Consider the following 17,124-nt stretch of genomic DNA (forward strand, 5'->3'; position numbering starts at 1 on the left):
GAGAGAGGCATAGAGAGAAAGGGGTGAAGTGGAAGAGGATAGTGTAGAGGGAGGGATGAATGGATAAAGGGAGAGGAGAGACATGAGGAGAGGGGAAAGGTAGAAGGAAAAGAGACTAGGGTCGAGTTTAGAGGGAAGGGAAGACTGGAGGAAGAGAAACGTAAGGGGACAGGATACTGGGAGGGTGTCGAGGGAAGGGAGGACAGGAAGAAGTGAGGAGAAAACACTAGAAGGGCATAAAAAGGATGGAAAAAAAGAAAAAAAATGCAGATGGGTAGAGAGAGGGAGACAGGGTGAGGAGGAGGGAAGTGAATAATGAATGAAAAAAAGTATGTGAATTAATTATAAAACGCCTATGAATGAATATAAAGTGTAAAGACGTGTAGTAAACAAGAATATTCGGTGAGTCCCCCTTTTTTTTTCATTATTTACTATTGTTAATTTCTTTAGTTGTAACTTTTATTCATTATTATTAGTGTTTTTTTATTTATTTTTTGTCGTTGCTTAATGTGGGATTTCTTTCTTTCTTTTTATTGGCGAAGCGAGGGAAAGATAATTGCGCGTGTGTACATTTAATTGGTTAGCGTGGCTGGCTGGGATGTATTACCACGCTTCAAGAGATAAATATGTTATGCTAATGAATTGTGATGCTCTTTTTTTGTATATACATTTCCTCCTGCATTTTCTTTTGTATCTTTTTCTTTTTTTTTTCTTTATTTTTACGATTCTCTCTCTCTCTCTCTCTCTCTCTCTCTCTCTCTCTCTCTCTCTCTCTCTCTCTCTCTCTCTCTCTCTCTCTCTCTCTCTCTCTGCGTCCCATTTATCTTCTTTTCCCTCATCATTCACCTTCACCTTCACTCCCCCTCTCCCTTCCCCTCACACCCACCATCGTCTCGCTTTTCCTCCCCTTCTCTCCCCTTTCCTCACCTCCTTCCCTCTCCTCTCCTGTGTCATCTCCTCCTCTCCCCTCTTCTCGTGGCTTCACTCCCTTCCACATCCACCCTCCATCATATCAGTTCTCTCTTTCCCCTCTCTTCTCTTCCCTCCTTCTCCTTTATCTTCCTTTCTTCACCCTTTTTTTGTATTTTTTCTTTTTCTCTTGTGTCATGATCTTTTCTTCCCCTCTTCCATTTATTCTCTCCTCTTTGAGTATCCACCTTTCTTTCTTCCTCTCTTCCTTTCATTTTGTCGGTCCGTCTCTTTCTTCCCTTCCTCTTCTTCCTCTTGACATTCATTCCATTTCCTCCTCCTCCTCCTCTCCTCCCCTTCGTGGTGTTTTCCATTCCTTCCTCTTTTTATTGTTTTCTTTCTCGTCTCTTCTCTCCTCCTTCCTATCCATTTTCCTCTTCTCCATTCCGATCTCTTCTTATCTCCCCTTCGCCGTTCTGGAATCCCTTTCCTTCCTCTGTATTAATCTTTCTCTTCTCTTGTCTCCTCAACTTTTCCTTTTTTTCTTCTTCTTTACCAGTGTCACTATCTTTCTCTTTCCTTCTTTAGCATTTTTTTCATTCATTTTTTTTTTCTTATGGTCTTTCGTATCAATTCCTTTCTCTTACATTCACATCTCCTCCTCCTCCTCCTCCTCCTTCTCCTACCTAAGTCTTTTCTCTACATCTCTTCCTTTACATTGGATATTATAACTTGTCACATAGAGCCTCGTAAGGACCAAAAAATCTGCTGCAGTTCTTTTTTTTTTTTCTTTTTGTTCCTCCTCCTCCTCCTCCTCGACTTCGCCAGGCATCGCAGGCACATCAGCTCGGGCCGCACAAGTCTGACCGAGGCTGGAAACTTAGCCTCGTTTGGCCAAGTTAGTAGAGGAACTCCCCAGCCTCGCGAATAATGAACCCCCTTCCCCCCACAGCTATTCTCTATCTCTCTCTCTCTCTCTCTCTCTCTCTCTCTCTCTCTCTCTCTCTCTCTCTCTCTCTCTCTCGTTGATTTTGAATGACGTGAAAGTTTTTTTCTATTTTTTTTTACTAGATTTTAATTGTTTATTGTATTGATTTTTTTTATTATTTTTGTTGTGATGTTGCTTTTACCATTTTTAAGTCTCTCTCTCTCTCTCTCTCTCTCTCTCTCTCTCTCTCTCTCTCTCTCTCTCTCTCTCTCTCTCTCTCTCTCTTTCGGATCTAGTGTATTATTTTTTCCCTTCCCTTTTCCCTCCTGTGGTGATAAAAATAAAGAAAATTGCATCTCCTCTTTTTTTTACTCTCATTTTTACTCCAAAGACTATTTTCCTTCTTTCTTTATTCTTTACTTCATTTTTTTCCCTTCCCTTTCCTTTCCCTTTCCCTTTCCCTTTCCTCTCCTCCTCTGCACCACCATATTTCATTCTTCAGTCTTCCCTCTCCTCACTCCCCTCTCCCCTCTCCCTAGCTTCTCCCCTTTCCCCGAAGCCTCAATATGTCATTTTCCTTCTTCCTCCTTTCCTTCCTTCATTCATTCCCTCTTCCATTCCCATATTTCCTTTTCATATCCCCTTTTTCCTTTATCTTTCATTCCGCTACTCCACCTCTCCTGCCACTCTTTCCCACCTCCAGTCTCTCTCTCTCTCTCTCTCTCTCTCTCTCTCTCTCTCTCTCTCTCTCTCTCTCTCTCTCTCTCTCTCTCTCTCTCTCTCTCTCTCTCTCTCCAGCCTCCAGTGTTTCCCAAGCGGGTTTCCCTCCCCCTTGACTTTTGTAATTTTTGGGTTTCTTAAAGAACTTTTTTCCATTTTCTCTCCGAATGCAGTAGAGCACAGAATTCTCCTCTCACTGCGGTTCTCTGGTTCTCCCCCCGTTTTCTGTGTTAATTTTCTCTCTCTCTCTCTCTCTCTCTCTCTCTCTCTCTCTCTCTCTCTCTCTCTCTCTCTCTCTCTCTCTCTCTCTCTCGGTGGTGAGTTTCGTTTGCTAGTGCTAGGTGTCTTTGTGTGGCTGCAGTTACGTCCGATTCTTTCTCCCGTTCTCTCTCTCCTCTCTCTCTCTCTCTCTCTCTCTCTCTCTCTCTCTCTCTCTCTCTCTCTCTCTCTCTCTCTCTCTCTGTACTTACATTTTTTCCCTGTAAAAAGCTCCATCTCTTTTCTTCCTAGAACCTTTGCTCGTGTCTTCTATCCATTCTCCTTTATACTCTCATCTCCTCCTTCCCCCGCTCTCTCTTATCCTTTCCTCCTCTATCGCAAGTTTAGTAGCAGCACTTTATCTCCAATCTTTTCTTTCCCCGCGGCATATCTCCTTTCCAGGTCCTTAATTCCTTATATAATCTTTTCTTTACCCCCCGCCTCCTCCCGTTCCCTCCGCTCCCCCTCAACCGTCCTTCCTTTCGCTCCGCTTTTCCCTCCTCGTTCTGTGAGCCAGCCAACCAAGCCAAGCCAGCCCGCCAGCCAGCCAGCAGCATCAGCTAGCCTTTGCCTCTGCCTTTGCCTTCGCCCTCTCACCTCCCCGAGATCCGAGATATTTTCAAAAGTTCGTTAAAGAAGAATCCTGGCTGGGTTCGTTCCTGCAGCGCCTCTCGCCTCGCAACCTTCCTTCCACCGTCCTCATGCCCCACTTCATTCCGGTGTCACTTCTCCCCTCTCTTATTTCTCGGCGAGTTCCCTCTCTTCTTCCTCCTCCTCCTGCTCCTGCTGCTCCACCACCACCACGACCACCACCCAGGCACCCAAGCACCCAGCCAGCCAGTCAGCCAGTGCTCCAGTATTTCTCGCTATTGTGTGTATGTGTCTCTCTCTCTCTCTCTCTCTCTCCTCTCTCTCTCTCTCTCTCTCTCTCTCTCTCTCTCTCTCTCTCTCTCTCTCTCTCTCTCTCTCTCTCTCTCTCTCTCTCTCTCTTTCCTTCTCGGCGTTTTCCACATTTTTGGTAAATCGTCGCTCTCTTTTCCTTCTTTCTTTTATCTGGCTACCTGTATTTTTTTGTACCCAGCTGACATCTTCGCTCTTTTCCTGTCCGTGTTCCGGGTCAGCTAATCCCGCACAGTTACAGGTTTCTTGGAAGTGTCGCAACCTCGCCTGTCCTTGCTTTTGCCTTCCTTGGAGCTTCCGTTATCAGTTATCAGTAGCTTGCAATTCGTCGTCGCCTGCACCAGGTTACGCAGGAAGTCTTTATGGGCTGGTGTAATTAAACGCGTTACTAATATCTCTCATTAGGAATATTTTCAAAGGGTATATAGATAATTAGTTAGGCTCTCATGGGTGATTTTTTTTTTTCTTATTGATATTGCAGAATCTTTGGTGAATGAATATCTGTAGAAACATGAATGGGATTTTAATGATGGTAATAATTTCCACTAAGGTCTATTAAATGTAGTCGAAAGTAAGAATATGTATAATAAGTTAGGTTCTCATAAGTGTTTGTTCATAGATATTCCAGAATCTTTGGTAGATTATATGTAAAAGCATGAAACCAACATTGATAACCCTGATAATATACACTAAAGCTAAATGTTAGTTGAGATTAGGAGCAAGAAATGTTTAGTATGGCCTTAGGTCTACCTATTGTTCCCACAGACCTCAGGGACCGTTTTCCTCGTTCCATTCCTCCTGCCCACCGCCTCATCTTTCAACCGTAATCTGGTCCTCCTCAGTCTCTGCTTCCATATTGTCGATTTATCAGCCGCTTCTTGGCACTCTTTCCACAGGCACTCCTTTCCCCCGGCACTCCACCGCAGCCTCACAAAAAAAGACTTCCTGAGAGCTTCCCAGTCGTCCCCCGCTCCCCGTCCTCACGCAGCCGTCGCAGGGGAAACTTTTCAAGCCCAAAATAAGATGTGTAGTTTGGCGTTGACACCTTCCCCATCCTCACTGCCACCAGCCTTGTCTGACATCTCCCACTCCTCCCTTCCTGCCTCGCCTGACACTGCCGTACGAACTGCTGACATTCACTTCTCTCCTCCGCCCTGCCGCCCTTGACATTCGCCGCTTCTGCCTTGCCTAACGTCATAATCCTTTTTCCCACTTTGCCCTGCGTGACACACGACTCCCAAACCTCGTCTGACATCCTTTACAGCCTTTTTCCTCCCACTTCCTCTTAACACTCACCACCTCGCCTCACCCCGCCCCGACTCTTTCCACCTTTATTGTTTGTTACGTATCCTTCAACAGTCTTTCGTTTTCTTTTTTTCAGTTCTTTACCTCGCTGTTTTCTATTTTATTCGCGCCAGCAAACCCGCCTTGCCTCGCCTTCCTTTCCTCCGCCTTGTCCTCGTTGCCTGGTGACACACACACACACACACACACACACACACACACACACACACACACACACACACACAGCAGTATAGCTAACCAGACGTGATGGCTGGCTGGGAGAGGATTGCCAAGTGTAAATAGTTCACCATTAAAGAGGAAAAAATATTGTTTGAACCCAGGAAGCCATTAAATCCAATTCAGACCATAAATACGACCCTCTTTCGCTTTAGAAACTGTGCTATTATTTCACTGCACGCTTCCGCAACCACCACCCACCATCACCACCACCACCACCACCACCATCACCAGTGACGCGCCCCAGCAGATCATAACAAACGCTTCCCCCACGTCATCGCCGCCTCCATCCAAACATCAATGAAAACAAAGCTAACCTCTAAAAACGTACCCACCACTAATTGCTCCCGCCCGGCATTCACAGGCAGTTTGCTCCCCCAGTGACTCTTTGCCTGTAAACCTCCAGCTGGTGTGTTATATTTGGCGGCAGGCGGGGGCGGGAGGTTAGTGCGTTAGGGATGGGTATAGACAAGGTGTGTATGTGGGAGGTGTGGGGGAGGAGTAGGGAGAGGATGGATGGGTGGGTCAGTGTGAGGTAAGAGGAAGGGAAGGTGTGTTGATTAGGTAATGGAAAGGAGGAAAGGCGTGTATGTGTGTGTGTGTAAGGTTAGAAGTGATGGTGTGAGCCTGTGAGGTGTAGGTGATAGAAAGGTACGATTAGGGAAAGGTGGAGGACTTTAATTTTAAGTGACAGAGGATACTTTAGTTTAGGTTAAAAGACTCCAGATTGTAGACAGATGAAAATAAGGGAAGGAAAAGATAAAAGTGCATGTAAGACAGAGAAACTGTAAGAGGAAAGTATGGTAGAAAATAGAATGAAAAGACAAGGAAAATGAAAGACATATTCACTGAAAAAAAGAGCGACGAGGAGTGTGCTAGAGAAATACAACTACAGGACATACAAAAAGAGATGACAGAGAGAGAAATGTGACAAAACAAAAGACAAGAAAAGAAAGAAGGAAGGAAAAAAAATAACATGACCTAAGAAAATATATAGAGAAACGTAATCAGAAGATACGAAGATATATGAGAAAGTTAAATGTGTCAGAGAAAAAGGTAAGAAAAGAGAGAGAAAGAGAGAAAGGGGGAAGGACGAGGCCGTGGAGGAAGTGTAAGGTGACGAAAATGGCTTGCGTGGAAAGAAGGCTCCGGCGGGCAGGTGTTAGAGGTCTTAAGGTCTTGTAATGAGAGGACGAGCGAAGCCTAAAAGGTGTGGCCACAGGTGTAGGGCGTTACGGCAGGTGTGGGGAGGGCGAGGAAGGAGGAAGGAAAGGAAGAGAAAGCAGGGAGGAAGTGTAGCGGTTATGATAAAACAAAGGCGTGATAACCGGCTTGGTATGAAGGATGTCCAACGTGAGAGAGAGAGAGAGAGAGAGAGAGAGAGGAGAGAGAGGAGAGAGAGAGGAGAGAGAGAGAGAGAGAGAGAGAGGAGAGAGAGAGAGAGAGAACGTTGGTCGTGGGTGGAATATCAGAGGCCACCCTGAATTTATTTACATGAACTTTAATGTAGCAAAAAAAAAGAAAAAAAACGGAAAGGAAAAAAAAAAACTCTATTCCAATTCCAATCGTTATTTATCACTCAAGTAAAAGAAAAAAGTCGCAACGAAAACCTCCCTTATCGCCTACACATTTTGATTTAACGACTCCTGTATTCAAATATATATACGCACAAAACCAGCGCATAAATTTTGGGAATGTTGTCCATTTTACGCTGAGCCTGATTTATATTCTTTAAAACGACAAGTGACACGGAATGGCGACAAGAATTGCTGTAGAAATTTACATAAAAAGCAACTCGTCTGGTCTTTCTCGCCGCTCAATCAGACCAGACCAGACCAGGCAAAGCCAGGCCAGGGAGGAAGGGCGCGGCGGGGCGTGGAGGCGTGGGGAAGGAGTGAGGGAGGGAGCAGAGGGCGTGGCTTCTTCCTGGTATCTGTACTCGCCCAGTTAAGGTGTGCAGCCTTAAACGCCTTGTGCTTTCATTAATACGATTTTCAAAGGCCACAGAGATAATGAGTCGAATTTTGACTGTTCTTTTTTTCCCCCTCTCTCATTAATGGTGCAGGATCTCTGTTAAACTATTACCAAGATCATGAAAACACTCTTGAAAACCCCCTCATAACTTCTACTAGTCTGCTAAAAGGAGTCAGGGCAAGATGCTGGAGCGTTTGAGGGGTCATCCGCCGAGTTCGTTACGGGAGAGTAAATCGATTATCTCCTTGCCCTTTGACCCCAGCACGGCACCGGAGACGCCAGCCACCAGACGGAGATTTCTTCACAACAGGTGTGCGTGGTATGATAATTCTCACCTGTAGACTGAACTGAGGCACTTCACCAGGTATTTAAGAGTATGATACATTTATAAGTAACCTTAGACAAATGTAGTGAGTTCATTTAACACTACAACCACTAAATGATGTGAACCCTTCGTCTTTACTTTCTAGTGGAGCCTTTCGAAATTTTACTTGCATCAGACCAGTTTATTAAGTTTAGGGAAAGGCCATGGGGAGTCAAGAGGTTTGTCTTGCGTGTCTAAACTGTCCTTTGTTCTCTAGTTTGAGGGCAAAGAGGAAAGTGGTGAGGAACTGTAAACATGGACATCCTCGAGACGAAGCTTAATGCGCAATGATTAACATGTGCCAACTGCGGGCGACCTTGTGGAGGCACGAAGCGGCGCATGAGGACGAGATATGGACCGTGTAACTCAGCAGCGCGGGAGTCACGACGAGAAGTTTCTCCCGCTAAATGTATGACCCCTTCCTTATATATGAAGCCGTGGAGTTTGGTGGCTTAGTTACTGTACCGCAGATGAAGGTTACCGAGTCCGCTCGCTTGAACACACACACACACACACACATAAATGAATAGATAGAGAAAAATTGATGTTTCCATAATAGGACACGATTCCACACGAAATGTTTGTTTGTATCGTGTGTGTGTGTGTGTGTGTGTGTGTGTGTGTGTGTGTGTGTGTGTGTGTGTGTGAAGCCGCTTTTACCGAGGTTACTCATTATCTGGGTGGGAAAAGGGCTTCCCTTCCAATTAAGGCAGTTTATTGTATGTTACTGCGAGCACAGTTCACCAGAGCGCGAAGAGAACAATCCAAAGAGAGAGGCTGCGACCACTAGAGAGAGAGAGAGAGAGAGAGAGAGAGAGAGAGAGAGAGGGTCATGGGGGTAGCGGCAGACGGAACGGGAAAAAAAAAAAGCGAGGCGAGAAGTAATTGTTTGTGTGAGTAACTGATGGCCGCCGGGACAGCTTTCATTAGCGGCCACAAACACGGTCGACCCCCAGCCAGCTGCCGCCACCCACACATGCAACACCACCGACCTTCTGGGGTGGCGAGGGAGGCACCGGGGTGGGGGGGGGGAGCGAGTGAAAGAGAGTGAGTGAGTGCGTTCTCGAGGCAAACCCGTAACCATGTTAGAGAGAGAGAGAGAGAGAGAGAGAGAGAGAGAGAGAGAGAGAGAGAGAGAGACGAGAGAGAGAGAGAGGAGAGAGAGAGAGGAGGGGGGTGGGGGGTTGGAAGGGAAAGGAAAAGGTCAGGGAAATGGGGTCACACAGGAACTGGGTGTTTTCAGGAAGGAAACAAGTCACACAACCGGCAAAATGTATAACTGAGACTCTCGAATCTTTCCACGACACGTCAAAAAGGGGAAAAAAAAAAGTGAAAAGAAACGAAAGAAAATAGCTAAATTCGATGAGCCATGCAGGAAAAAAGTTAAAAGGAAAGGAGGGAAAACGCAATTATGTGACCTACAATGAGAGAGAGAGAGAGAGAGAGAGAGAGAGAGAGAGAGAGAGAGAGAGAGAGAGAGAGAGAGAGAGAGAGAGAGAGAGAGAGACAGAAAGAGAGAGACCCTTTCAACAAGCCAACAAACAGAAAATACCACATGTTTACTTTTTCTCTTCAATAACTTAAGGAAAACTTGTACGTAAGTAGGAAAGAACACGCAGTCGGAAATGAATCGACAGTAAAGTGAAGGACAAAGGAAACTTATCTCAATTTTTTTTTTTTTTCCCTTCCGCACGGTGACGTATACATTTGTTTTCCTACAGTGGCTGTTCTGCCCCTCAATTTCTATCCCGTGACTCTTCGACTCCTTTCATATCCTCCATTCTCCTCCTGCCCCGGATCACTACGGCCTCCTGTTGATGAAGCCTCTCTACCAAGTCTCCTTTTATCACCTCCAACCTTGTTTTCCTCTCATCCTTTCCCCTCCTCCTCTTCCTCCTCCTCCCCCGCCTTCCTCCTACCTTCTCCGTCCTTCACTCAGCCTCTTTCATCACGCTGTCTTCTTTCTCCCGTTCTTTTTTTTTTTTTTTTTCCTTTCCTTTACCATCCCCGACCCGCCCTCTCTCTCTCTCTCTCTCACACACACACACACACACACACACACACACGGTCTTTCTTGCTCACTCTCTCTTTCTCATCCCTTCTTGCCTCATCTTTCCTGCCCTCCTCCCGTCTCGAGTTAAGGAGGAGAAGGAAAGAAACCCTGCCGAAGCGATGCGGTGACGGAAGAATTTCAGGGTCTGCCGTCCTGTCCACCACACAAGTTAGATGGAAAGTTGGAACGAAGGACGGACGCGAGGGAATGACAAGGATGGGAGTGACTGAGGTATGGGACCGAGGGGGAAAGAGAAACTCCCGGTAGAGAAAGAAAACAGCGTTCATAAAAAGGGTTGTTGGAGGAGATGTACCGTATTAGAGAGAAAGAGCGGGAGAGAGAGAGAGAGAGAGAGAGAGAGAGAGAGAGAGAGAGAGAGAGAGAGAGAGAGAGAGAGAGGGCGGGGTGGGGAACGAAGGGGGTTCTACTACAAGCAAACAGGAACGGGGATACATAGGGAGGAAGTAGACGAGAAGGAAGGAAGACCCCCAGAGAAAGGAAGGAAGTGAAGGATGAAAGAGAGAGAGAGAGAGAGAGAGAGAGAGAGAGAGAGAGAGAGAGAGAGAGAGAGAGAGAGAGAGAGAGAGAGAGAGAGAGTGTACCAAGAACAATAACCCAACACACACACACACACACACACACACACACACACACGAGGTGGGAAAAAATGGCACTGGAATCTTTTATTTCCCTCACGACCATTGGACTTGTTTTCCCCACGCCAGGTGTCAGCTGTCGCATTTCCCCGACTGACTGGAAAGAGGAGGAGGAGGAGGAGGAGGAGGAGGCCACCTAACCTCACTTTCTCTCATCTATGGTGAAGAAGTGTTTTATTGTCGCTTTTCACTCTTTCCCTCCTTGTGTTGTGCCACTCAAACACTTACACACACACACACACACACACACACACACACACACACACACACACACACACACACACACACACACACACACACACACACACACACACACACACACACACACACACACACACACACACACACACACACACACACACACACACACACACACACACACACACACACACACACACACACACACACACACACACACACACACATTCCGCAGCCTATTTATACAGTATCCATGTATTTATGTGTGTGTGTGTGTGTGTGTGTGTGTGTGTGTGTGTGTGTAAATGCTTCCTTGCTTGCTTGTTTGGTTTTCTTGTTGTATGATTGATTACTTGCTTTTTTATGTCCTCTTCCCTCTTCGTTTTGTAATATTCGCTGTCTGTCTGTTTTCTCTCTCTCTCTCTCTCTCTCTCTCTCTCTCTCTCTCTCTCTCTCTCTCTCTCTCTCTCTCTCTCTCTCTCTCTCTCTCTCTCTCTCTCTCTCTCTCTCTCTCTCTCTCCTCTCTCCACTTACTTTTCACTATACTTTCCATCACCTTTTTTTATCTTCGTTCATGAATCTTTTTTTCTTTCTACTAAAATCACACTACATCATATTTCCTTCCCTTTCCATTTAGATTTCTATTTCTACCACAGTTGCTCACTTCTCATATTCCCCTCCAAACATTTATCTGTCTCACCTCACCAGGCACTTCTTACCTACACTCCTCCCCCTCCTGCTGCTCCTCCTCCTCTCCCTTTCCCCTCATCCACCACCACCATCACCAAAACCACCACCATCTCGTCCTTCCCCATCACTTTGGTACCCGTTTTTCTCATACCCTCTTTCTTTTTCCTCTCCCTCCCTTCCCTGCCACAGCACCCTAGACCCTTCGTATCTTTCCTCTCCCATGCCTGTGCCTCACGACCGTAACGCCGCAGAAGTGCCATAGTGTCGCCCAAGGGGGTGACGTGGCGGGGCGCGTGGATGTCTGTGGTGGCGAAGCTGTCTGGTCTCATTCAGAAACACTTTCCTCTCTCACCCCGACTATTTTCAAAGGCTATAGAGATGATTAACCGGGTTCTCACGAGTGTTTCTCCTGTTTATAATGTAGAAATCTTGTTAATCTGTCGCCAGAACCGTAAAAACACGCTTAAAAACCCTGTGTCACTTTAAATAGAGTCTTTTGAAAGTATTGGAGGTGTGCGCAGGTGTGTTTTATAATATAGTTCCTGGGAGTGTGCGAGTGTGGGAGTGTTGTTTGCCGCTGTGTTAGACGAGGTGGATTTTTACCTTGAGTTTAGACCAGGAGGAGATGGAAATGTGGGAATGTGTTTGAGTAGGATGAGTAAGAGAGAGAGAGAGAGAGAGAGAGAGAGAGAGAGAGAGAGAGAGAGAGAGAGAGAAAGAGATACAAACCCGGTAGTGTCTCTGAATGTTTCTCCATGTGACCTTCCTTGGTGGGGAATGAATCAATTATTTGTTGATGTGCTTTTCTTGTTTGTTTTCTCCTTAGTAATGCAAGAGCGAGAGGACGGGGGAGGAGGAAGATTGGCTGACCCTCTATGTGTGTATGTGTGTGTGTGTGTGTGTGTGTGTGTGTCTGTGAGTGTGTAGCTTTGTTGTTATCATCTTTCGCCCTAAAATAAACAAAATGCTACACTATCTTATTTTTACGACAAACTAAAGAGGTGTAGAAAAATTTATTAACTCACACACACACACACACACACACACACAGGTGGGGATGAGGGCTCGTGAATCGTCAAGTCAACACGAATGACTTCAAGGCTTTTTCTCTTGTTTATCTTCTCAGGCGTTGACTCGGGTTCTTCCCACCACCACCACCACCACCACAACCACCATCTCTACTTGTACTCTGGCATAATTCACTACCACCACCCACTGTACCAGCATTACCAGGAAACCAACTCATCCTTAACCTTTACTCCTCCTTCTCGTCCTCTTCTTTGCCTTTCCTTGCCAGTACAACGAGTAATCCACCGCCCATTACAACCACCACGACTACAGCACTGGAAAGAAGAGAGGGAGAGAAAAGGCGGAGTTTAAAGGGGTTAATGACAGTGTTCGCGTAAGTAAAAACCCCAATAGTCAAATGAACCTCGCCACCTTCCATCCTATCGTGTGTGGCATTGGTCCTTGTGGCATTGGTCCCTCGGCCTCCAACTGGATCGGGTCTGTGGCGTGTAGGTGAGCGGCCTCGACTAGTCCCTGGAGCAGAGCGGGAGAATAAAGATTTGGCTGTCATTTCATCTCCCGGCGGCTACAGAATAGGAGGAGATGGAGAAGGAAGAGGAGGAGGAGGAGGAGGAGGAGAAAGAGGAGGAGGAGGAGGAGAAGGAGGGGGAGCAGCAGAAACGGTATGACGAGAAGGACGAGAAGGGAGACGAGATATGCGAAATCGGATTAAGTGGATCGGGTTGACAGGAGGAGGCTGTGAGGAGAGGAAAGGAGGGTGATAAGGACGAGAGAGAGAGAGAGAGAGAGAGAGAGAGAGAGAGAGAGAGAGAGAGAGAGAGAGAGAGAGAGAGAGAGAGAGAGAGAACCTTAACCTCTCTCACAGCGAAGGGAGAACCTGCTGCTATAAATACCCCGGGCGAGGAATGGCGTTGATTTATGACTTATTATCAGAAATCAATTACTTTTAAGATATATTGGGAAAAAGCCAGAAAATTCAGTTCCCCCCTGTGCTGAGCGGCCTACGGGTGAGGTCTTTACTCTGATTTCAATAATGAGTGAATAAATTTGATAACATAATTACGTACTTCTAGATATATAAAAAAGAAAAAAAAACACCATAAACATTTCCTTCTTAATAATACGTAAATGAAGGCTGTAAAAATAAGTGGGAAAAAAATATATGTATTGGCCTAATTACCGCTCCTTCTACTGAAATACTGCTTGCATCCAATATACTTCACATCCAGTTACCCACCACACATATATAATTTCAATACCTCCTCTAAAATTCCCAGCCACCCTCGCCACAACCACGTGCAGAGTCAACACCGCGACTTAAACGATCGAATACTAAAGTTCATGTTCTCATAAGACACGCGAAGCTCGATTACTGACTGTCCCTGAGCGTTGTGTTTACTTATGCACTGCCACTTCACCGCAGCCGCCGCCACCATCACCACAGGCACCATCACCACCACTACCACCACAGCCGTCACCCCTTGCCCATCGCTCCCCCCCACCCTCACGTTACGGCTATTCTCATAGCGGTTACGTAACGGCCCAACGCAGCTCCCTTAAAGGTTAAAGCAATGAATGATGAATAAAACAGGAGACATAATCCCTTCTGAAATACATAATTAGTGGAATGTGAATACGCTCATTGGTGGGAAAGTCAAATGAATTGTCAGTGTATGTACGTAGTTATTCATTTGTTTGTTAATATTGTACTGAGGAAAAAAAAAAAACTTTAATGATTTAGGTACTTCAGCCACTTCACATTTCATAAGTGTTTCACTTGATGGTATATTAATAATAATAATAATAATAATAATAATAATAATAATAATAATAATTATTATTATTATTATTATTATTATTATTATTATTATTATTATTATTATTATTATTATTATTATTATTATTATTATTAATATCATCACTTTAGCAGCAGCAGTAGTAGTAGTAGTATAGTAGTAGCAGCAGCAGTAGTAATAGTAGTGCTGGTGGTGGTTTGGTGATGGCAGCAATAGTAGCAGTAGCAGTAGCATTATCAGTAGCTGCAGTAGCAGTAGCATTAATAAATATTGATGATGCAGTGGCTATCGCGCTCGACTTGCACCCAAATTCATGGTTCGAAACCCCGGACAGACAGAGACAGATTAGACAGATCGCCTTTCACACTGCAGTCTGTACCCGCGGCGGAGACTGGACGCAGACACAACACGAGCTCGTGTGACTTGACTGTGTGGCGGGAGTGAAAGACCGGCAATTTTATCGTCGTGTGTGTGTGTGTGTGTGTGTGTGTGTGTGTGTGTGTGTGTGTGTGTGTGTGTGTGTGTGTGTGTGTGTGTGTGTGTGAAATCCATGTGAAAACGAAATGTCAGTAAACACTCTATGTAATGCACCAAAAATAATAAATAGACGAGATTTGAATTATTACTATTATTATTATTATTATTATTATTATTATTATTATTATTGTTATTTATTATTATCATTATTATTATCATTATTATTTGGGTGATTTTATATTGATATGATTCCTCTCAATAACGGTAAAATTTATAGCAATAGCCGTAACACGTTACTGTAGCAGCAGGAGCACCACCACCACCACCACCAGCAACAGCCATAGTAGTAGTAGTAGTAGTAGTAGTAGTAGTAGTAGTAGTAGTAGTAGTAGTAGTAGAAGTAGTAGTAGTTTTTAATGGTGTAGAAAAAAAGTAGTAGTAGTTTTTTAATTATGTAGAAAAAAGTTTTCGTAAAGAAATTGCCGTCTGAAAGTCAGCACTTACTTCTCTTTCAGTCTGGAAGCGACATCTCAGTGTTATTTTTATTCTTCACTACACTAAATATCAATCGCAGGTTTGCTTTCCCCAGAGTGACAGACATGAGGCAGAGACTGGAAAAAAAAAAAAAAAAATAGGAATCTCGCTTTTTGTGTACATATTTTTTTTTATTTTTTTTATTTTCGATTCATTCTTTCTTTACTTTATCGTCACTCACATCCACGTGCACGCAACATCAACTCCACCTGGAACTACAACTATCCACTTCTATCTACTTTTCCTACTTCCTCTCTATCCTCTTCTCTGACTTTTTTATACGTATCTATTTCTGTACTACTTTTTTTTCGTCATACTCTTCATCTTTTTACCGTTCACACACATCCTTCTCTCTCTCTCTCTCTCTCTCTCTCTCTCTCTCTCTCTCTCTCTCTCTCTCTCTCTCTCTCTCTCTCTCTCTCTCTCTCTCTCTCTCTCTCTCTCTCTCTCTCTCTCCATTTCCCGCAGCGCTCTTCACCGTCGTCCATCTCCATTCTTTATGAGCAGTAACATTTAGCTTACTGATAATATATTTCTCACTGATATCCATACTTGATAACGTCATATATTATTTTTCTCCCGAAGGAAAGTTATATTCATTTATGTTTTATAAACTGACTTTTTATTTGATCTGTGGACTAAATATAACGGAACTGAAGAGGGCGGAGTATTGATTGAATTTCTTTGTCTTACATTTGTTTGCTGTATATTTGTTATCACGTTGACTTGCGGTTTTCAGTGTGTCTCCCCAAAAGAAATGCCGTCTCCCCAAGTAAAGATTATCTTCCCAAGGTGTATCTTTCTGAAGAAAGGGTGTCACCCTAAAGGAAAAAGTGTCACCCTAAAGAAAAGAGTGTCACCTTAAAGAAAAGAGTGTCACCCCAAAGAAAAGAGTGTCACCCCAAAGAAAAGAGTGTCACCCCAAAGAAAAGAGTGTCACCCCAAAGAAAAGAGTGTCACCCCAAAGAAAAGTGTCACCCCAAAGAAAAGAGTGTCACCCCAAAGAAAAGAGTGTCACCCGTAAGAAAAAAGTGTCACCCTAAAGAAAAGAGTGTCACCCCAAAGAAAAGAGTGTCACCCCAAAGAAAAGAGTGTCACCTGTAAGAAAAAAGTGTCACCCCAAAGAAAAGAGTGTCACCCCAAAGAAAAGTGTCTAGCCAAAGAAAAGGTGTCTGAAGAAAGTTTGTCTCTCTATAGAAAGATTGTCTCCCCAAAGTTTCTCTCTACAGAAAGATTGTCTCCCCAAAGTTTTTCTCTACAGAAAGATTGTCTCCCCAAAGTTTTTCTCTACAGAAAGATTGTTTCCCCAAAGTTTGTCTCTCTACAGAAAGATTGTCTCCCCAAAGTTTGTCTCTCCAGAGAAAGGTGTTTCGCTCCAAAGTGTGTCTCTGAAAAAGGATTGTCTCCCCAAAGTAAGAGCGTCTCTGTAAAGAAAAGTCAATCTCTCCTAGAAAAGCACTGCCTCCCCAAAGAAATATTTCTCCCTCACCAAAAAAAAAAAATAAATAAATAAATAAATAAATAAAAATAAAAAATAAAATAAAATAAAATATATTAAAATAAATAGAAAAAAAAGTAAATAAATTACAACTGCCATAATTCTAAATATTTTGTTTTTAACCAGACAGCCTTGTCTGGGGGTGGCCGGGAGGAAACTGACAGCAAGGACTGGCTCGCCATGTAAGAATCAAGGTACACGCTGACCACCTTAATTATTCGCGGGGTGTAAGTCCCTGGCGGGCGGTGGTCAGCTGGCCGAAGAGCGACTCACTCATCATTTACTCGCCTTCACACGGGACCTTTCCGACGGACCAACCCTCAGGCGGCTGCATCTCACGCTCATTCGTGTCTCTCTCTCTCTCTCTCTCTCTCTCTCTCTCTCTCTCTCTCTCTCTCTCTCTCTCTCTCTCTCTCTCTCTCTCTCTCTCTCTCTCTCCCATGGCTATGAAATCATATCAAAGATTTTCTCTCGGCTTTTCTGTTTTTATCCATTTCTCTTGCTTCTCATTTTTACCTCTCTATTTTTCGAACCAGATCCTCACATGAGTCAGTCCTGAACTTTCGGAACCTGAGGGACTCCTTAAGCACAACATCGATACGAGGCCTCACCCTTTCCC

At 44.5% G+C, this 17,124-nt stretch overlaps 1 long non-coding RNA gene across 1 annotated transcript in view; it reads left to right on the plus strand.

The window, feature by feature from the left end:
- LOC135100014 (uncharacterized) overlaps nt 1-16,857 on the plus strand; it is a 151,159-nt gene extending 134,302 nt beyond the window's left edge. The window contains exon 4 of the long non-coding RNA XR_010268484.1: nt 15,747-16,857. This is a non-coding gene — a long non-coding RNA (uncharacterized LOC135100014). The remainder of the gene's footprint in view (nt 1-15,746) is intronic.
- Nucleotides 16,858-17,124: the final 267 nt, after the last annotated feature.

The sequence above is a fragment of the Scylla paramamosain genome, chromosome 4 (assembly GCF_035594125.1).
Source record: "Scylla paramamosain isolate STU-SP2022 chromosome 4, ASM3559412v1, whole genome shotgun sequence".
Taxonomy (NCBI): Eukaryota; Metazoa; Arthropoda; class Malacostraca; order Decapoda; family Portunidae; genus Scylla; species Scylla paramamosain.